This window comes from Canis lupus, chromosome X (assembly GCF_011100685.1).
Source record: "Canis lupus familiaris isolate Mischka breed German Shepherd chromosome X, alternate assembly UU_Cfam_GSD_1.0, whole genome shotgun sequence".
NCBI classification, from domain to species: domain Eukaryota; kingdom Metazoa; phylum Chordata; class Mammalia; order Carnivora; family Canidae; genus Canis; species Canis lupus.
In genome coordinates, this window is record NC_049260.1 from 58,051,499 (window position 1) to 58,058,009 (window position 6,511).

A 6,511-nucleotide genomic window follows, 5' to 3' on the forward strand; every position below is an offset into this window, starting at 1 on the left:
CTCTATAACTATATATAGGCTAGAATATTTTCTTTTTTTTAAGACTTTATTTATTCATGAGAGACACACGGAGAGAGAGGCAGAGACACAGGCAGAGGTCGAAGCAGGCTCGGTGCAGTGAGCCCGAAATGGGACTCCATCCTGGGTCTCCAGGATCACGCCCTGGGCTGAAGGCGGCGCTAAACCGCTGAGCCACCCGGGCTGCCCTAGGCTACAATATTTTCATTTCATATCTTTGCTCTCATCAACTAAGCATCTTCTCAATGACTCCTCTCCCCAGAGGAGTCTTCCCTAACGACGCTAAAATAACAACTTCCCCATCCCCTTAACTGCTTAATTTAATTTAAAGTACTTAATCTGAAAGCATATTATTCATTTGTTTATCCCACCCCTTAAGACCTGTAAACCTCACTGTTTTGTTTATTGTAACCCCAGCGAGCTCATAGTGGACTATCAAATATTTTTTGAGAGCATGCATCCCTCAGCATGATGGCCATTTCATCAGCCTGGAATATAAGTATTTCACTCCAAGCTGTTAAAATAATATATTCTCATATTTCCTGTCATCTTCTCACCAGGGTTGATATTGCCAGTTTTTTATACTATGTGCACATAATTTAGGTGCTGTGGCTCTATTCAGTTTTTGTTTTATATGATGTAGAGTACCAGAACTCTTACCTAGAATGTGTAAAATGAATTCTTCAGTGGCCTGCAACTGCTATTAAGCCCGATATTGAGCTTCTGGTAATAACATTAGCCGCTCCTTGACCTATTCCTGAGTTAAACACGGCTTAATGTGAAATTTAGAGTCATCAAAGAAGTAGTAGGGCCCCAGGGGTGGCTCAGTGGGTAAACGTCTGCCTTGTGCTCAAGTTATGATCCCAGGGTCTTGGGATCCAGCCCTGTGTCGAGCTCCCTTGCTCACTGGGGAGCCTGCTTCTCCGTCTGCAACTCCCCTTGCTTGTGCTCTTTCTCTGTCAAATAAATAAATAAATAAAGTCTTTTAAAATAAAGATGTAGGAGAAAATGTAAGTGAATATGTCTATATTCTTGGGGATGTGAAAGGACTTCCTAAACATAACACAAAATTTTAAAAAGGAATTACTGTTAAATAAGACTTCATAAATGAAAGCTCCTGAAGTCAAAATACAAGGTTAGCGACGTTAAAAGAGAAATGACAAACTGAAAAAAATAATTTCAATGTAACATATGAGAGCTAAGGGCTAATACTAGTCTATGATAAAATTAAAAGACAAATGACAAATTGCTAAAAATGCTACATATATGATAAACATATATGACTAATATCACAAGTCTATAAGAGCTATTAAAATTTATTTATTAAAAAAGATAAACACCCCTTATGCTAAGGACATAAATAAGCAATTCAAAAGGGGAGAAAACATTTGCCTGATAAGCATATAATAGGTTCAATCTCACTAGTAACCAGAAGTGAAAATAAAAACAGTCATTTCTTTTTTTCTTCTTGGAATGTGGAATGCTAAAAATTTGATAATTTTGAGTGTTTATGAAGATCCTATGAAATGGGCACAGCTGTATGGTACTGGTAGAAATTGACATATTTTAGGCAACTTAACAATGCATATCAAATGCCTCAGTGTACTGCTTGAACACCAAGTCCACACATAGGAATTTATTTAAGGAGAAGAAGTGGACACATTTGTGAAGATGCATATAATTAATGTACAAAGATTTTAATTATAGATTTTAATCATAGTGAGACTAATAATATTGAAATACTGAAAAAAATCAGGAAACTATTCAATAATAATTAGTGAAATACTTTACAGTACATCTACATAATGGATTCCTACATAACCATTAAAAATTAGTAGCTAGGTCTGGAAATATGTTCAGGTTGTTTTTATTTGTTTTTATTTTTATTTATTTTTATTTTTTTCCCGCGGTGATTATTTTTTATTTTATATTCCAAGGATACAACATTTAGAAACATACTTTGTATAGTTGCCATAACATATACATTTGGGGTAGGATATTTTGGTTGTATTACAAATATTTTGTTTTTATAATCTTCAGAGTTATCTTATTGCATGCATAAATTCTATTAAATACTTAGAACATGATCCTACCACTGGAAATTTAACTATGTTCTAAGGATTTTTTTAATTAAAAAAGATAACTATTCCAAATGTGCTTTTGTCATGATGAGAAGTGTATAAACAGTAGGCTACCTAACATACTAACATACACAGACTCTCTCTCACACATACAGATATACACCCTCTTCTTTCGTAACTCATCCACTCAAGGTAAATATGATATTTTCTCAAATAACTCTTTTTACAGAATGGATTTTAGGAAATGTTTGATATTGTAACTGAAAACTTGCCATTTATAAAATGAAGAAACAGTTTACAAAATAGCCTGTATGGTTCCATTTTTATATTGAAAATATATGTGTAAATATGCATAGAAAACGGTCTAGATGTGTATACATGCAAATAAGATATGAAGAAATTATTTGTCACCTTTCTTCTTTCCTCTTTTTTACACTGTCTTGAATATTTTGCAATGTGCACGTATTACTTGATATTGGGAGAAGGGGCCATTTTCATTTTGAAACTAAAGTCTGTCTAACTCTGAAAAGGAAAAAAGAAAAAAGTATCTTCACATCCACCTATTTTTTTCTACTCATCATTTAATATACCCTTTCTCTCTTCCTTCTGTTCTTTTTCTCTTCCTCTCTTCTATGCAGTTTTATATGCAAGGAGCTGCTTACGTCCAATATCTTGGAAGTGACTTCTCAAAACAGTTTATCCTATGATGGCATTCAGTGTCACCCTAAAACCCAAGGAAACAACCACTGAGGAATTTTCATTTAGCTTCCATTCAATCTAATTGCATTTTTCTCCCATGCGCTTCTTACATATGTGTGATGTTCAGATGATTTTTATCCCTTCCTGATAAGATGTCCTTTAACAGGAAAAATGAAAGATTTTCCCAGTCTTTCTTGTATTCATCTATTCAACAAAATATATAGATCATCTGCTGTATGCTGCTCGTTAAGAATAGATCAATAGGCCACAGGCAGGAAGACCCTACCCTTGTGGCAAGACAGACATTGAACAAATACTTGCAAAAGTAATGAACATTACAAAGAAAGCATGGGTACAATGGGAGATGTATATAAGAGGAACATTTGACCTAGAGATGTTGCCACTTTTAGCTAAGACCTGAGCTGAAGTAAGAATGAAAAAAAATAAAAAATAAAAAATAAAAATAAAGTAAGAATGACAATTAGAAAAAAAGATTAAGGAGTAGCCCTGGAAGAGGGAGTGATCTGTACAAATTTCCTGGGGTGAGAAAACGGGGAACTGAAAGAATATCTCATTTTCTTTAGAAAATTGCTCTTTGTGATTTTCTTCTTAGCATTTATCACGCTGGAATTTATCTATCTTTTCTATTTGTTTATGTTGTTTACTGTTTGTATGTCCATGTTTCTAGCCTGTCAGTCTTCCCACTGGCTTGCCCCCAGTGTTCAATGCCATGGAAACTGGAGCTTTGTCCCACTATTTCACCACTGTATTTTCTGAGCCTAAAATACATAATAGAAAATATTTCTTGAATGAATCAGAGAATTAGCTTGTAGTTCATATTAGACATTTTGGATCTTAAGGGCAATGGGAAGTTGTTGAAGAGTTTTAAAAATGTAGTTAAAAACTTATCAGATACAGGGTTTTAAAGTTCTTTAAACTTTGAGCACACTGCCATGTGCTCAAGATTGCATTTTCTTTATAGTAAGTATACTTACTATTTTTTTAAGTAGGCTTCACGCCCAGCGTGGGGCTTGACACTGAGCTGGAACTCACAACCATGAGATCAAGACCTGAGCTGAGATCAAGAGTCAGACACTCAATGGACTATGCCACCCAGGGATGCTGAGTATACTGACTATTTCAAAATTCCAAACTCCTTTATCTTTAAGAAGCTCAGCTGGTTTTGTTTTTTTTTTTTTAAAGACAACCCACAAAATATCAATTTATTTAGTTTAATACTGCCTGTAGTGTGTCTAAGAAGCTTTTTATTTTTTAATGTTTTGAATAAGAACTACTGGCCAAAATCAATTTAACCAGAAAACCAATGCCTGCATTAGTGATTCCATTTTGCCTCAGTTTGCTCCTTTAGGGGTTTGCAATAATATTCAAGATATAAATGAATTCTACATCTTTCCTTCAGTTTGCCCGATGAAGAGAATAGCAGGATGGGAAGGGATAAGTGAAAAGTAATTAGTAATTCTTCTTTTTCTCAGTCAAGTCATTTGTTCAATGATATTTATTGTGTGCTGTGGCACTGTGCTAGCCCTTGAGGCTATAGATATAAAAGATATAGTCACTGTACTGAGAAAATTCACATCCAGAAGAGGCAGGATATAGTTCCATCTACAGTCAATTTGTAAAAATATGTGGAAGCTAAAGCTAATGTGTTGGTTTCACTGCAGGGACCCAGGCAACACTCTTTTTTTTTTTTTTTAAGTAAGCTACTTTATTGATTTCTGGGTTATTGCATGTCCATTGTTTTTCCCTCAATCTCTAACTACTTTCACTTTTTTTCTATCTCAATATGTATTTTTAAAATTAATTATTTTTATATGTATATTTTTATTGGAGTTCTATTTTCCAACATACAGTATAATACCCAGTGCTCATCCCATCAAGTGCCCCCTTCAGTGCCCGTCAGCCAGTCACCCCATCCCCCTGCCCACCTCCTCTTCCACTACCCCTTGATCATTTCCCAGAGTTAGGAGTCTCTCATGTTTTGTCCCCTCTTTGATTTTTTCCCACTCATTTTCTCTCCTTTCCCCTATAATCCCTTTCACTATTTCCTATATTCCCCATATGAGTGAAACCATATAATGTTTGTCCTTCTCCGATTGACTTACTTTACTCAGCATAATACCCTTCAGTTCCATCCACATCAAATCAAATGGTGGGTATTCATCCTTTCTAATGGCTGAGTAATATTCCATTGTGTATATATCCCACATCTTCTTTATCCATCTTTCGATGGACACCGAGGCTCCTTCCACAGTTTGGCTATTGTGGACATTGCTGCTATAAACATTGGGGTGCAGGTGTCCTGCCGTTTCACTGCATCTGCATCTTTGGGGTAAATACCCAGTAGTGCAATTGCTGGGTCGTAGGGCAGATCTATTTTTAACTCTTTGAGGAACCTCCACACAGTTTTCCAGAGTGGCTGCACCAGTTCACATTCCCACCAACAGTGCAAGAGGGTTCCCCTTTCTCCAAATCCTATCCAACATTTTTTTTATTTCCTGTCTTGTTAATTTTCACCATTCTTACTCATGTGAGGTGGTATCTCATTGTCGTTTTGATTTGTATTTCCCTGATGGCAAGTGATGCGGAACATTTTCTCATGTGCTTGTTGGCCATGTGTATGTCTTCTTTGGTGAAACGTCTGTTCATGTCTTTTGCCATTTCATGATTAGATTTTCTGTTTCTTGGGTGTTGAGTTTAATAAGTTCTTTAAAAATCTTGGATACTAGCCCCTTATCTGATATGTCATTTGCAAATATCTTCTCCCATTCTGTACATTGTCTTTTGGTTTTGTTGACTGTTTCTTTTGCTGTGCAGAAGCTTTTTATCTTAAGCCCCAATAGTTCATTTTTCCTTTATTTCCCTTGCCTTCATAGATGTATCTTGCAAGAAGTTGCTGTGGCCACCAGGCAACACTTTTAAGAAAGTCACCCACCAATTTGTATTTATAGAATGTTAGAGGGCTTAAAAAATAAATTAAAGATTAGGGAGTGAAGCACACAAAGCATGAGAGTAAAGTCCTTTTATTCCTTACCATCTGTAGAAGACATTTTAACCTGAAATACTTAAGAATGGCATGCTGTATATTTACCTTAGGCTAGTAAAAAGATGACAATTGTTTTCAGTCCTAGCAGCACAATGCATGTTTATACCAGTATTGCTATAGAAAATCCTGTTGCTGTATAACTAAGTTTATCTCTTTGAAAAAGGTATATAATGATGGATGTTGTTTCTCCTACAAATGCCATGTGATTAATTACCTGGGGTTTTTCTTCTCCAGAAAAATATACTCTAGAAATAGAATGGATTATTTCAAATACTCAAACACAGTAGAAATAAAATATGTACTGATGCCTGGTTAATTACATTAGTAAGTAGGGGAACTTAGCAGATTTAGTGTAGTGCCTTTTTTCTGGCTATTACAGCAGCAATGAAAGGTCTCTCTTTACATTTTATGCTTTCTGGGAATGTAAAAACAATCTTCCTAAGGAAGCAATATCAGGCACCTTATGCATCAAACATAAAGGTTTAGATGCTCTGATACAGAAAGCACAGAGTAGTTTTCTAAATCATGCCAAAACAACCAGAACGTAATTTTTCTGTAACAAATTAAGTGCAATATAGCAGGGAGAAGACAAGACGGGTTAGAGAAGAATACCTATCTTATCTCCAATTAGCAATCTATTTTAATAAAT